Consider the following 16,260-nt stretch of genomic DNA (forward strand, 5'->3'; position numbering starts at 1 on the left):
TTTTTTTCCTACACTGCCTCTCAACTGTGCACAAATAGTTTATTTGTCTTTTATATTTTTTTCCAGCTCAGCTTTCTGTTGTGTGTGTGTAGCAATAAGTGTGTGCATAGTTATTCATTAATGTCATTTTTGCAGTTACCACTAGAGGTCGCCAAAGTCAGAAATGGTCAAACTTTACACAAAGGGGTTTTGACACTGAGAGACTGGGAGAGATCTCTGGTAAAATTACACCATAAGGTGGGGAATTATACTTCCTTTTATACCTTCTACTTTTATATTTAATATTAAGTCAAATCAGCAGCTTCGACCGATGCTGGTTGGTCACACTGACTGAGCTGAAAATGGATTCATGAGATTTAAGACTTAAATCTTGAAGCGAAAACTGAACTCTCCAAAAGAAGCAAAGATAGCGATAGAGAGACACCGGCAGAAAGAGACTGAGAGATAGAGAGACCTGTGCTTCTTTTCTCAGTCTCAATGTTTTATTGAAGGGAGAGTCTAACTAGGTCAGCCTGTTCAAACCAAGCTCGCTCTACCTCTCCCTCTCTGTCTCCGTGTCCTCAGTTCACTCCGGTCTGCTGTCAGAGAGACGGAGAGGAGGAAGAAGAGACTGCAGAGAGGTGTGGAAGAAGAGGAAGACCGATGAAGGGAAGGATAAGACAGTCAGAGGGATGTGGGGAGAAGGATGAGGGCAGGAGGAAGTAATCAGTGGAAGAGGGGAGGGTCAAGGAAAGGTGGAGGAAAAGACTGGAGAATAAAAGTAAGGAAGCAGGCAAAAATGGAAAGAATGGAGGGTACAAATCTCAGGAAGAGAGGTAAAACAGAAATGGAAGGAAGAAATATTGAGGGAAATGATAAATGACAGGATTAGGGAGGGAAATGATCAAAGATAGCAGGGAAGTGGTGGGGATGATGGACAAATGTACAGAGGGAGAGAAAATCATATTAAGAAAGGAAGCAAAAATGTGTCAATTAAAAAGTCTCAAACCATCAAGTGTGAGAAGACTCAATCTGTTGATGAACTCTGATCTGCCATCATGTTGACCAACTCTACACCCTAGTGCTAGCCAAACATAAATGCACAAACTGATACTTCTGTACGGTACTAGTACACTATGTACTGCTTCCAGTAAATAGTCCTAGCCTTGCATTAAGTCCGACACTGACTAAATCTGTCACCTTCTCTTGCCTACACCTTTCCACAGGTTTCAGAGTGCTAGGGTGATCAACACTGCAAGCCAAAAATGGCAAAAATTGCAAAAGTAACACCAGTCTTAAGATGGCAGCTACTTTTGAACATACATTTGTAAGGTCAAAAGGTAGATGAGCGTGTAACTTATCCAAATTTAATGCAGGAAACTAGACTTTGGTATGGTAACCATCATATTTCTCTTATCTTTACAAGGGTTTTAGATCCCTAACCTTAACCATACTGTAGCTGCCATGCACAACTTTGTTTAATTTTGTTGATCTCTCTCAATACTCAGCTGTGTGTAAGTATTTTAACTGTTTTTGCCAATTTAAATTTGGAACAAATAGTTATGAACTTGGGTAGGTTCAGGGAGAGATCAAGGTTTGGGTCAAAATGACCTCTCCATTGAGGTCAGGGAATGACTGTGGCTGTGTGTCAAGGAAACCAACATCAACTGTCAGTATGAAATCGGAAACAGAAAGCATTCATCTTCCTCTTACGTCTGACGTTTCACTGAACAATCCATCCACTCTGACCTTGCATCTCAATGTCACCTGACTTCCTCCTTTGATTCTTACAGACGAGAGTCATAGCCTAATTCCTGCTGAAGGGGTTTCATCATTTGACCATTAAAAAATTAGTTTTGGGGGCATACTCTCTGAAATGCTAGCAGATTTTTTAGGAGTTCAGTCTCTGCTGAGCATTGGGAGAGATCCTTCCACTCTGAGTGTATGCAGGCTGTGCTGCATGCTGCTCTGTTACACAGAGCCTGAAGTCTAAACGCAATGTGACCACCTTACAGTTGATACTGTAGAGAGTGATTTTAAAATCGTTGGCACAGGATGCCAAGGAAAAAACCCCAAAAGGTATTACTTAATCTAGGATTTGATCAACGGACCTTGGTGCAGACACTGTGCAGCACTTTCCCAGTGATCAAACAGTCCATTGGAGGGGGTCTTCTTCATGAAGGAGAGAGCAAAAAAGGACAAAGCAGGAGTTGTGGAGGGAAGTTATTTTAATTAATGGCATATCAATAATCTATTAAACTTCTGAAAAAGAAAATGTAGTAATACTAATACTGGGATGTGTGTAATAATAATAATAAAGTTACAATTTAAATTAGGGTCTGACTGCTTTGTTACACAGAGCTGAACAAAGGAAATTACACACTGATGCATTTCAACGCCTATAGAGACTTTTGTGTGTGTTCGCGTGTGTGTGTATGTTCATATGTGTGTGTGTGTGTGTGAGAGCAAGGGAGAGAGAGAAAGAGGAAGATCTGGTCTGCGGGGTGGAAAATCAAAACAACACCCAGAGACTGACTGCAGGGCCGCACACACACACACACACACACACACACACACACACACACACACACACACACAGTCTACACGCTTGGAATTAATTCAGAAAGAGAGAGGGGGAGAGAGATGAGTGGTAGAGAGAGGCAGGCAATGCATTGCTATCCTTGGAGAGCCTGCATGCGCGCGCCCGCCGCTGGCTCTCCATCATCGGCGCGTCGCCGGCTCTTGCGTGCGCGTCCGTGAGAAATAAAGAAAGAGGAGGAAAAGGGAAGAGGAGGAAGGAAAGAGAGGTAAACCCGCCGTCTTCATCCTCTCCTACTGCTGCAGTGTCTGATTCTCCCTCCACCATCTTCATCACCGCCACCACCATCATCCTCTTCTCCCTCCTGTCTGTCTGTCTGGGTCTCCCCCCTCCTCCTCCTCCTCCTCCTCCTCCTCCATCCAGTGAAGGCACGGCCAGATATCACGGCGACAAAAGAGAGAGTGTGTGTGTTAGAGAGAGAGAGTGAAGGAGGCTGCAGACTTTCCGACCAGAGAGGAAGAGGAGAGGGAGGAAGAAGAGACAGAGATAGAGGAGTCTCCATCTTCGCCATACCAGTATGTTTTCCCTTTTCTTTCTTCCTGTAATAATGCCCATAATAAATACTAACTAACCTGTGCCTCTGATGCTCTGTATATGCGCCTTTTAATGCGCCTTGACAGCGCCGGTCACCTCTACCATATCCCTGTAATATTCATACAGCGTGTCAGTCATGCTTCTGTTGGCTCAGTTTTGTTGACAGTCTTTTACAATATTCCTGAGCTCTGACCGTGTGTCTGTACGCGCCGTTACAGGGACATTGTCTGCTTTATGATACTCCTATAGCCTAATACTACACAGTGTGGCAGCTCTGTTGTCTCAAGGCTGGCGACTTATTATATTCCTAATATTTATACCCCATTGTGTCATGATGCATGGTGCTGAAGTTCTTTGTTGCGAGTCTTGTCTTTAGTTTAATAATACACACACGACATTCCTACAGTGAGCTGTGTTGCTCAGTCTGTTGTGACCTTATGGCACCTTTTGATTATGTTTATGCTCATGTTTCATTATCAAAGCCATGTATAATTTCTGTGTTATTACTCTGAGGCGCCCAGTGCTCCATAATACCTTATAATATCTTTGTAATATGTCCGTAATGTTCCTATAGGGTGCTGTGAAGCCGGTATTGTTCTGTATAGAGAGTGTAGGCTATAGGACCTTAATAGGATATGATAATCCAGGCTGGGACCACTGTGTATAATATGTTATATTCCTACAGGGTGTCAGTGTTCCTATAATATCGCCATAATGCTTCCACAGTGTGTCTGTGTTACTAATTAGTGAGGCTGCAGTGACCTTATGGCACCTTTTTATTAAATGTATCTCCTCTGTTTGCACTAGAAAATTTCTAATGTACATGTAGCATCCACATTAGTTTAATAATAATAATATCCTTAAAGGATTTATTTAATTTACTGGAATCTGAGACCATTGTGTGGTAAAATGAAGGGAAGTAACAGAAGTGAATGAACAATAGTGAGGTAACTCTGCTTCACGTCAGAGAAATATGACTTTTAAAGTTTATTGCCTCCAAGGAATGGAAAGTAATATGCATAAAATATAATAAAATACATTAAACACATAATAGACAAATGCAAAAATAAATGCAGTATTGCATAAAACAATTTACCTTGAATACATCCAGCTGTCATCATCAGTAGCACAGTAAAGTTATGCTATGTGTCCCGGAGTGACTTTCACTACAGGGTCCTATGGATTATAATATATTCTTTATAGTAGGTGAACAGTGACCTGAATATATCCATGTGAAATATTCCTGCTATTCATGATGATCAGAGCGTCAAACTTTAGTTGCTTAATTTAAAAAGTTTGATATCTGCAGTGGTAAACTCACTGTTTTTGTCTCAGCGCTGTTACATGTTGTCCATAGGAGCAGATTTGGGGTTCTGGAGGTTCCAGGTTCAATACTAACGACTGGTGACTTCACTTTGTGAGGACTTGATCCCCAAAAGCTGTTGCTTGTTTATCCAGAATCAGAGAGTCAGACGATTGAAACTTTGCTGTGAGGTTTTTTTTTCAACTGTCTGACTTGCGTCTCTATATAGGGAGTAATGGAGAAAAATAAAGGGATGGCATGCCCTTTGTATGAAAATATGCTTTAATTCACACACTACATTGTGACTGTTTTATTGTTTAGTTGCACTTGTTTTTTTTCTGAAAACAGGTGAGACATGATTTCCAGAGTTAAAGGTATACTATGGAATTTTCATTTGTTAATATTATCGCGAGCGAAAGTGATACTCGGCTTGATGTTTCGCCTTGCTGTATTTGCGTTCTTTTGGCGCGGTGTCCGTGATTTTTGTAGCTTCCTCTTGGATGCATGCTGCTTATGGTTTGGCACCTGGTTGCTACATTTATATAAAGTCCTGACTTTTAATGTAGACATGCGGGCTGTGCACAAGAATGTCCTCAACATGGCAAAATAAGAAGAACATAAGAAAATACAGGCAGGGGGCTCTGCAGAGAAATAAACCGCCACACACTTCTAGTAGGTCATATGTGATAATTAAGAGAGATTACTTCTGTATGAGTCTATACATTGTTTTAGGCAAATCCTACATGTAGCTTTCTGAATTATTTCTAATATGAAATTTTCACTGCAAAGAGTAGCCATGTACAGCCCGGTCTCACTGTCATGGCATCAAAAAACGCTGCTTAATCAGTGGCCCTAGGCGTCAAATACAGAAGCACAATGCACCCTTTAGTGTCTATATAAGATGCACCGGGCTTTCAAACTCAATGTAAACCTCTCCACATCATTATGACATGTTCAGAGCAATGTGATGTGGTATAAAGATCGAGAAAGTTGGGGTGTCGGTGGCTTAGTGGATAAAGCAGGCGCCCCATGTACAAGGCTGTTGCCGCAGGGGCCCGGGTTCAACTCCAGCCTGTGGCCAATTCCCACATGTCACTCCCCCTCTCTCTCCCCCCTTCACACTTGTCTGTCCTGTCAATTAAAGGCTAAAAAAAAAAGATCGAGAAAGTCCACTTAGTGAGGAGGTTGGGAGGGAAGGTGGATGGGTTCAACACGCACAGGACTTTGACCCAGGAGACAGATGTTTGTGCCTCTTGTGTAACTAAAAGTTAAAGTAGAGTTATTTTGTCATGTCAGACATTAGTCACTTGCTAGTCACATGAGTCGACTGATGTGACTGACATCAACCGTGGTCTTTTCCTTACTAAGTAGTTTTCTTGCCTTAACTTACCCTACAACAACACAACACAAAGGGCATTATAAAGATGCTGGGGCTTCTGGCCAAGCGCCAGAATATGTTGATCGGGGATGAGATTATGTTTCCATACCATGGAGCAGGTACGACAAAGTACATTTACATTCTATTTATTCATTTGGGAAATATTTTTGGTCAAATGAGGTACAATCCGAAGAGTAGCAGATCAGGGTGAATAAGTACCACAACACCGAAATAATATATATACATTTTACAACAGTGACTTTCTGCATTACTTTATCAAACAAAACAAAAAGTAAAGAGTTGAACTTTTCCGCTAAAGCCACATTAATTACAATCAATACTGTGTCGTTCTGTCTTCTCAGTTTGTTTCACTGCCCCCAGGTGGCCAAAGATATCAGTTAATATTGTTTTAACACAAAGACAACTGCAAATCCAATTTATGCAAAGACATTTTGTCAGTTGGCTTGTTAGTTATCGGCCCAGATGCCAGAATAAGATGTTTACATTGTACATTTCTGAAAACCAGAGATACGTTGCATTTGTGCATTTCGTACGTGTCATATCAACATTTCTAAAGTGGCATAGTTTGGATTGCAAGTATGTGAGCTGAGTTTCACATATCAGGAGGAAGAGGGGATGGTGGAAGGCTTGAGACTCCTCGGGTGACTCGACTGCCAAGTAGCAGACAGCAGCAGACTGTTCGAGACCAACAAAAGCGGAGATTTTTAATGAGAGTTAGTAGAGACCAAATTGGGTATTTCCAGCCAAGACATGTTTTCTGAATTGTGGCCAAGTGGTTTTTGTACCTTAACCTAAGAACGTCACAGTGTCACGTCATGAAACTGAAAATTGAAATGTAAAGAGTTTCAACATATCGGCTACATGTGAACGTACAAATGTAACATATTTGTGGTTTGCAGAAACGTAAGATACCAACATTTGTTTTGGTGATTGGATTGTAGTTTTCTTTCTAGTTGGTCAGTGAGGTAATTAGTCCGTTATTTGGTTATTTAGTACTTCAGTCAGTTAGACTTTTTGTGTCCAGGAAACACTTTTTTATCAGCAGTCACCATCATCTTCATCATTCTGGGGTCACATGAATATTGGCTAAGTGACCTTTGATCTGCTCTTTGTTGATTGGAGCAAATGACTGTCTTCTCTAGTGATATGGAGGACAGGTGAAAATGGGACAACACACTAATCTGGTTCAGTTACAGCTGACTTGTGGCTCCAGCAGAAGAGATGACTGTTTTGCTGTGTAAACACTGAGATCAGGTGAACTCAGCCGAAAAGTAATGAAAGAAAAAAAACCCTCCTTTATTTCCTGTCTGCTCTCTGCAGAGACAGAGAGTCAGAGACAGACCGGAGCTGGTGATCATTCATAACTGCAGAACAAAATAAACCTTCCCTTCTCTCTGCAGCCTCACACCACCTGTGTGTGACATAGGATATTAAACACAGCTTCAGCTTACAGTCCACCGGTCATACCAGACTGCTGGCTCACAGATAAAACTCTCCATTCACACCTGTGGGTCTATTCACATCACAGCTCAGTCACAGACCAGTGCCAGCTATCTGTGATGAGCTTAACTATAGTGTTTCAAGTCAGTGAATGCAACCTGAGTGTCACTGACATTTTTTGTACGTTGTAACTGTCATTCACATCAGATATAGCTTTTAATCACCACCTTAATTGCAAAGATCTGTGACTGCAGCAACAATGCTGATCGCAGCTTTAAAACAAACCAAACCAGGGAGCCGTTTCACCAAATTTGCAATATGCAAGCTGGGATTTGAACATAAGATCATTTCCTCTCGCTTAATTTGGCACGCTTCACGAATTACAACCAAAGCTCATACTTGTTGGATGAGCACGGAAGAGCTTTGTGAAACATGATGCTGCCACCATTTGCAATCTGTATGTTACCAGTTGATTTTTTTTGTGTGTGTGTGTGTGTGTGTGTGGTTACGACAACAAATGCGCAGCTCTCCAACCTTGACCGCTCCTTTAAAGCTGCCTGTGAATGTGACTCTCAACCACGTAAAGAGCAGATATTCTAGCTCCATGAGTCTTACAAATAGCCACTAATTAGCAACCTCTCTGGTGTGAGAATCTTCCAAGCATGAATCGTGTCCCTTGACCCGTCGCACCAAAGAATAAAATGGTTCCAGTATTCTACGGGGTCATCAGGTGGGCACTCCTTTCACTAACTGTTAGAAAGGAGAACAAATCACACATTAAATTTCTCTCTCTTTTAACCTGTAGCCTTTACATTAATGTGAGGACGCTGTATGCTTTTATTAATCATGTACGCTTTGTTAACTCACACTACACTTTTAAATCGGTCTTTCTGCATGGCTAGAACTCTCCTCCTTACACTGTACTGATCGACCACAATGAGGAGCTCACTCTGAATGTAAGCAGGAAACCCCTGGTTGGTTCTTCCTCTTTAAAATTCCAATAAAATTAATTTAAATAAGACAACCACATCCTCAGTGTGGACACAAGAAAGAGAGAAAGGTAGCGCTACTTTGTGCAATTCTTCTTCAAGCAGAAAGTCAGCCGTAGATGTCTGGAAGATGCAGACTGTCTGTTCTGCAGCAAAGTTCAGTTTTATATCACAGCACAGCCCAGTCGCCAGAAAAAAATGTTGGCATTGTATGTTTCTGCAAACCATGGATACATTACATTGATATGTTTCATACGTATCTTATCAAAATATCAAAGTGACGTAGTTCAGATCTTGTATAAGACCTAGGTGAGACATCTGCCAAGCAGCAGACTACTATTCAAGACCAACATGAGCATTTTTTAACGACAGGTTGTGACATTTCCAGCTGTTTATGGCAACAAAACTGGGTATTTTAAGCCAGAACATGATGTTTTCCTCACTATAACCAACTGTTTTTTGTGCCTAAACCCAACCAAGCGTTAATCATTGTTTAGCATTGTCACGGCAGAACATAAATCAAGCCCATTCACGATCTTTTGGGAAATCAGACTGTTGGACTGTTCAAACCGAAAGACACCTGACTAAAATTTCTTTGTTTTAAGTATTATTTTTATTGATGATAATGTATTTCAACATGAACATACAAACCCCAGCAAACACAACACATACACACACAAGTGAAAGAGGGATCTTGACACCTAAATTCAACATAGTTAAGAGTTAATAACACAAAAGCACATAGCAATACATATCATCCATGTATGATTATCATACACAGCCCATCACGGACTAGAGTACGCAGCTAAAGGATAAAGGGAAAGCATGCAGTTAATATGTATATCCAGATGCGTTCATTGAGTCCAGAAATTGCAAAAGAGAACCCCCAAGATTCTCCCCATTTCTATTCACATTTTGGATGATTAAATCGCAGTTTTTACATGTGAATAACCGAAACACAGCAAGTTTCTGAGGCATGTTGGATTTGATGTCTTTCAGTCTTTTAAAATGAGTTTTTTGGCTAGCACCATGCCCATCGAAAGAGCTGTATGATAGAAGTGTTGAAGAATAGCTGACTAAAATTTCTGATTTGCCAGATATCCATCAGATCAGATCGTTGATAGTTCACTGTGACCTCAAACTGCAGGTCACATGACAGCTGATCTGGCAGAAATTCATCCAAACTCTGAAATGAACCCTGGGCGACCAATTCAAGGCTAAAATCTGCGGGTGTGTGCACAGCATTAGGGAAATGTTACTATAACCAACCAGGCAAGAAAAGTAACTTTGGTGCTTTCGAAGCGGTGACATGATAGTCATATTCATTTATGTAGCGAGGCTCGTGTCTGACTCCTCCATGATGGAGGTTCAGCTGGTTACAGTCGAGATGGTAATAAAACTGTCACGTTAAACCACTGAGACCTCATTTGAACTACCTGTCCGTCTGTCCATCTGTCTGTCTGAGGTTTATTAAATCTGAGCTGCTGCCAAGACACCCATCAATCTGATTAACTCATTCTGATCAATGGAGGTCAGCAGCACACATACACACACACACACACACACACACACACACACACACGCACACGCAGCAGAGAAGCATCATCCACTTTCTATTCTGGAGCTCTGAATGACTCATAGTGTAAAAACCACACATATACACACACACACACACACACACACACACACAGGCACTAGTTGATGACACACACACATTTTTAATGATTAATCGTGGGTAGATCCTGTTCTTGATGATGTGCGTGTGTGTAAAACCCTGCATGTGAATGGCACCTGGTTTAGAGCTGTGATTAATGAAAAACTTTCTTAATTTGCTCCATCTGCTGTGACCTCTGACCTCCCCATCCTCAGTTACACTGTAACACATCTGATGTCTGAGCTGAAGGTTGTTTTTTTTAACTGCTGATTTGACTGAGAGTTGTCTGGATACAGAAAGAAAACACTGAGTCAAATATCTTGGTTTGTTTCAGGTTTTTAGTCATAAAAAAGTGAGAAATTACCCACTGAATCACCTCTGATGCGTCTGGATGTTTTCTCTTCACACTCACACTAATCCTTCAGGAGTAACGATTGTGGATCTCTGTTGCCACTGACGACCTGCCTCGTCTGCTTGTTACAGATCATTAAAGCTTCACTCACTGACCACATCCACTCCTTGACCTGTCAATCACAGAGCCCCCCCTGCTCTACTCTGACTGGTCGACAGAGGTGACTGATAGCAGAGGAAGGGACCATGTGCAAATTGGTGGCTCAGTACACTAATTAGTAGCATTAATATCAATATTAAATCACCTTAATTTTAAAGGAATGTATAATTTAAATTTAAGTTTTCTTCGCCGCAGGGTAGTGTGCTGGCTTACAGGGGCTTTATGCAAAATTCAGAGCGTATGATTTGTCTGGACACGGCTCTCAGCATGGAGGTTGCTGAGCTGGCAGCTAGCAGCTAACAATGATAACTCCATAAACAGAGCTAAACAATGGCGACAGTGCTGACAGAGCTAACGGTGTTAACTGGGGGACCACAGGGTGGGCGCTACGCTTCTGTGATGATGCCACACTGACATCAGTGGTTACTGCCATATGCGCACAATGCAGAGCAACTGCGATTCAGTGGGAAACACACGTACTAACATGCACACGCAGCCGGATCAGTTTGCTACAACAGCCCACAGGAGCGTGACTTCAGTCTCTGCTCAGGACGCCATTACTCCACTATATCTTTACATTGCAAATAGTGGTTTGCTGCTAAATTAATGCTCTGAATGCCACATACAGAACCTTTAATTAAGGGGGGGAGGTGAAACAAACCGCTAACAATCTAGCCAGCTGAGACAATGCACTAGTCAGCAGTGGAAGAAATTAACTACGAGCATTTACTCAAGTGCTGTACTTAAGTATAGTTTTGACGCACTTTACGAGTATTTCCATTTTACTTTATACTTCCATTCCGCTATCTTTCAGAGGGAAATATACATTTTACTCCACTACATTTATTTGTTAACTTTAATTGCCAGTTACTTTGCAGATTCAGATTATTAACACAAGATATAAATCAACTAATTATGGGCGGATCATGACATAAAGGGCCCCGGGCTACAGATATGTAAAAGGCCAACCACCTCTCCTACATATGGGCAAGATACACAGACTTTGTGGTAGTTTTGCCTATTTTTTGTAGTTGTCATGCATCTTTTTGCAGTTTTATGTCTCTCTGTAGTTTATGTTGTTTGTCTTTCTAGTTTCTATGCATTTTTTCTGGTCTTTTTGAGTCTCCTCCTGGCTGGTATATGTTAATTTCAGTGACATTTTGCGGATGAAGGCCCCATTACCGAATGGTGGGGTCCATTCAATAATCCATCCATGCAACTAGTAAATTATGATGTATAATTATAGATCATACTCAGCATGATATAAAGAAATAAAAATGAGCAAAACCTTATAATCCAGCAATATAAAATGCTGTATATTATTCTGAAACCTTTCTGCATAATGACTACTTCTACTTTTAGTATGTTAAGTGTATTTTTATGCCATTACTTCAGTACTTTTACTTAAGTAACATTTTGAATTTAGCAGAAATTCAGTGCCTTCTTTTGCATGATTTCATTCCTTAACTGCCAGGTGTATGAATAAATAAATTTCAACATATAGTTCTCCACATTCCTCCGAACACAATCCTCTATGTTCAGTCTTTTATTTTGTGTTGTGACCAGATTATCAAAGAAATCAAACTCACATTATTAAAGAAAAAACAAGTTATTGAGAAGTATGTAATGACTTTTAACTCACAATAATCAGGTTATAGTTGCAAAGCATTCAAAGACACTGACTTATATGAAAGTCACAGTCTCCACTGTAAGATAAGTGGGATCATAATAAACTGATTTGATGACAGAAATTACCTAACGTTACTCTTACTTACTCTTTTAACGTTATGAGACTTTTTCAGTTATCTGACAAACAGAAACAGCTTATTTCAGTCATCAGGAAAAGCCAAATTCCATGTAAAATAAACTCAGCCTGCAATTGTTAAATACTGCGACTATGTGCAGATACTCACAGTAGATGAGTTCCTGTTATGAGGTGAATATCCTCTGACAGAAGATGCTCTGAGGGCTGAAGAGGACTTTATCTCTTCTGAAGTGCTGACATGACACTACAGACCTGGTCATCGAGCTGTGGGGGGGAGAGCAGGCCGATGGTGCGTTTGTGTCCAGGCCCCTTTCACATTCTCACATTTACAGGGCTTAGAAGGTGAACATGAAGTGTACCAGGGTTCATTATGGCCAGTGAGCCCTGCAGGGACTTTTTTTAAGTTCATGTGTGGAGTGGGCACATGTGTCCATCTATTCATGGAAAGTGGGAATTCTCAAAAAGACACGAAAAATAACAGGAAAAAAAGAAAGAAGAGTTATTTTGGATGATGAAGACAGATGGGAGATGAAAACAAGAAAAAAATGAAATTGTTTTACATTTTCGGAAAAAACCCCCAAAAAAAAACAAAACGCAAAAACCTTAATATTTTCGTTTTCTTTTTTTTTTTTAGACAGAATATAAGTACATGCTTACAAACACAACAATGACTCTATGGAGCTGGTTATAAAACAAGTGCAGGAATGTAATCTGCTATGCTAATGCAGAATTCCCATATGCTTCCATTGTTGTTTAGCATGCGGGTGTTCAGATGTCTCAATTCAGTATCTGTAGATCACAGTCAGCTGCTGCTGTTCGGGCTCTCTCGCTGTGATTGGTCAGAGGTTAATTGACGCGGCTAATCACCCGATCAGGCCAGTCTCCATGGAAACCATGAGTGGGGCTGATGTACAGGAGGGAGTCGGGGGGGCCTTCACACCAGGCTTAGCTGCGGCTGCTGCTTTTGTGTGTGTGTGTGTGTGTGTGTGTGTGTGTTTACACCACCAACTGTACAAACTGTACCGCAGAACAGTTTGAAATGCATCAGAATGCAGCAGAATTCATCAGCAGGGAATTACGAATGTCTGTGCCAAATTTGGTGCCAAAATCTCAGGCAGGTGTTGAGATATTTTTCTGGATGAGTGAGATTTTTTTGACCTGCAGGTGGAGCTTAGAAAAAAGTCAGAGGATCACTAAAGACCTTAGGATTTATCCTCTGGGAAACCTCAATTTCTGCACAGAATTTCATGGTATTCCATCTGGTAATTGGGTAGATATTTGAGATTGTACCAAAGTAGTCGACCAATCATCGCCCTCCCTGGAGCCCTGACACGACCGTGGCTAAAAATGTAGGCACTTTGACGCACTTTTGATGTACAGACAGACGGAAGAACAGACAGACCTGAAGCAGCGCTGCGCCTCTCTCTCTGTTCAGTTGTGTTGTTTGGTTTGTGCACTGCAGCGTCACATCACACACCAGGTGTTTCTGTTTGTTGGGTTTGATAAAAGTGCTCTGCTGTAATAAAACACTGAGCTGCTGTCGGGCTCCGCCGCAAACACACACCTCACCTGGCTGCTGTGTGTGTGTGTGTGTGTGTGTGTATGTGTGTGCTTTGTTTGGGCTCACAAACATTTGCCTGTGAGTGTTTGTGTCGCAGACTCTGCAGGCCTGAAACTGGAACAATTTTAGAGAGTTGTGACATGTGACTAACAAGCATTTTTAAGTACAGAATTGAGTCCTCAGGTGGTTGGGTCATTTTTTTAATCTGATCTGATCATGATAATTGGCTGGGGATGACTCTATAGACTAACCTGTGTTGTAGGAGGAAGTAAACAAGCTGCATCTCACTTGTAAAACTGTGCAATAACACTTCATTGTTTCAGTTTTAAGGCATCTTGTGTACAGCTTTTGTCGAGAAATGTGTCTAAGAGATCCTGTAGACTGTCCTACTTATCGATGTATTGTCATATAAAACTTTCCAACATTATGTGGCTCACTTTTAATAGATGGCCGGATGTTTTTTGCCTCCTGCAAATCTCACAAAAATGGCTCAGTTCTCAAATCTCTGCACCACGAAGTCATTTTCATTTTGAATCCATCCCAAAATTGTCTGAGCTGCTCATTCCAAAAACCACATGCTCTGCATAGTTAACATTATGCTCTCATGCCACAAAGGAAAATTTCCCTTTTTGTATTTCACATATTTCCATGTATTTAATCGATAGACTGTAAAAATAATAGATGTAGCTACCATGACATCACCCACTGGTTTGTGGATTCCCATTTTGAAGCCTCAAATTCAGCATTGCACCCATTGCCATCTTGATTTTTTGGAGCCAGAAGGGACTACATGTGGGCGGGAAGTGCTGTGGAGAAGCGAGGGGTGGATCTGACTGAGCCGTGGACAGTATCGGCAGACAGCCTGTCACTCATAGCGGCCCACCGTTAACTATGCATACCTTTAAGTGTTAAGTGTTAAGTGTAAACGGATAAGTTAAAAAAAAATCACCTAATGTACAGTTGTCACAATAGAGACCAAAACCATGTTTGTACCAGGCTGTAAACATGTTCATTTCTGCTGTAAAGTTGTGCATTTTCACATGGGGGTCTATGGGGATTGACTGGCTTCTGGAGCTGGCCTCAAGTGGCCATTCAAAGAACTGCAGTTTTTGGCACTTCTGTGTTAGCTTCATTTTTCAGCCCTGTAGAATAATGCCACTCGATTTAATCAGATTACAGTACATAAAGGTGGGCAAAAGAGCTAAACTACTAGACAGTATGTTCAGATCCATGGTGTGGAGGTAAGACAAATTGTGCTTGGATGATATTTTTACCAAAGCGTGTGTCATAAGCAGTTTCTGAGGCTGCCTTTGTTGTTGATTTGCTGGCAGGTGTCTGTTTTTCAGGCACCTATAGACATACGACAACAGCAATTTAATCACTGTTCCCAATCAACCACAAAGTTATATTAAACTGCAGGTAACCATAGCAACAGTACTGATGCATTAGGCTCCATAAGCAGCTAATTGACTGGTGAAACTTACCTAATCATTGGGTTGAACTTACAAGAAAACACATTCTGTATGCATCCTGACACTCTCTGAGATGCCTTGATATGGAAAAATTTGACTTGACAGAGGAAACTCTTACTTTAGTGCACTTTGCTGTACATCATTGCTCACTTACTAGTCTCCCAAGCTCATTATGCGGTTGTTTTATGATAGGTTAGAGCCATAAGAAAAACAAACGTGTCATTAGTGCGAGGTGTTGTGTTGGCTTTGAGCTACAGGGGACGCTGCAGCCACTAGGCTGTGTTCAGAGAGAAAAATCACACAGGTACAGAGTGTACATTTCTATACTTCTGTGGCAAAATGGGAGAACCTCTGTGCTATTCTGTTAGTCTACATGTCTATGTGTGTGTGTGCGTGTGTGTGAGTGTGTGAGTACATGCTGGTAAATTGATGTGTGCGTCTGTGTGGGAGCTCTGCATCATATTGTACCAGACAGGCAGAGTGTCGGACTGAATACTAAACAGCAGGAAGCTCCTCTTCACACAGCGCCAACCCAGCCATATAGGACACTGTGACACACACACACACACACGGACTGACTTTTTTTGCTTCAATAATTCAGGTTAGTCTTCCATAACAGCAAAATAAATGAAAGAACATATGAAAAAACTCACAGGGAGTATAATATTAATAAAAAAGTAATATAATACATTATTATACATAGATGTGTACACCCACATATGGGTTTACACTTGTGAGAACCTTCACTGACACAGTACATTCCCTCCCCTTGGAACCAAGTTTTAACCCTTTGAAGAAATGAAGAACGAACATGATGTCCTCACTTTCCAAAAATGTGCTCATTTTCCAGATACGTCCTGACATTCTAAAAATGTCGTGACTTTCCAAAAATATCTTCCAATTCCAAAAAGGTTCTTACTTTCCAAAAATGTCCTCACTTTGTAAAATGTCATGGCCCTCCCAAGAAATATTCTTCTTGGCCCTCACTAAATAAAGGATCATGAATCTCCAACAGTGTCCACCCTTTGCAAGTAAATCCTAATTTTTCATAAAT

General features: G+C 41.1%; 1 protein-coding gene across 1 annotated transcript in view; it reads left to right on the plus strand.

Annotated features, from left to right (window-relative positions):
• Positions 1–2,876: 2,876 nt before the first annotated feature.
• Positions 2,877–16,260, plus strand: part of myt1la (myelin transcription factor 1-like, a) — a 77,473-nt gene continuing 64,089 nt past the window's right edge. Inside the window, exon 1 of the mRNA XM_050058544.1 lies at positions 2,877–3,093. The gene's annotated coding sequence lies outside the window, so the exon portion shown is untranslated. The remainder of the gene's footprint in view (positions 3,094–16,260) is intronic.

The sequence above is a fragment of the Epinephelus moara genome, chromosome 12 (genome assembly GCF_006386435.1).
Source record: "Epinephelus moara isolate mb chromosome 12, YSFRI_EMoa_1.0, whole genome shotgun sequence".
Classification (NCBI taxonomy): Eukaryota; Metazoa; Chordata; class Actinopteri; order Perciformes; family Serranidae; genus Epinephelus; species Epinephelus moara.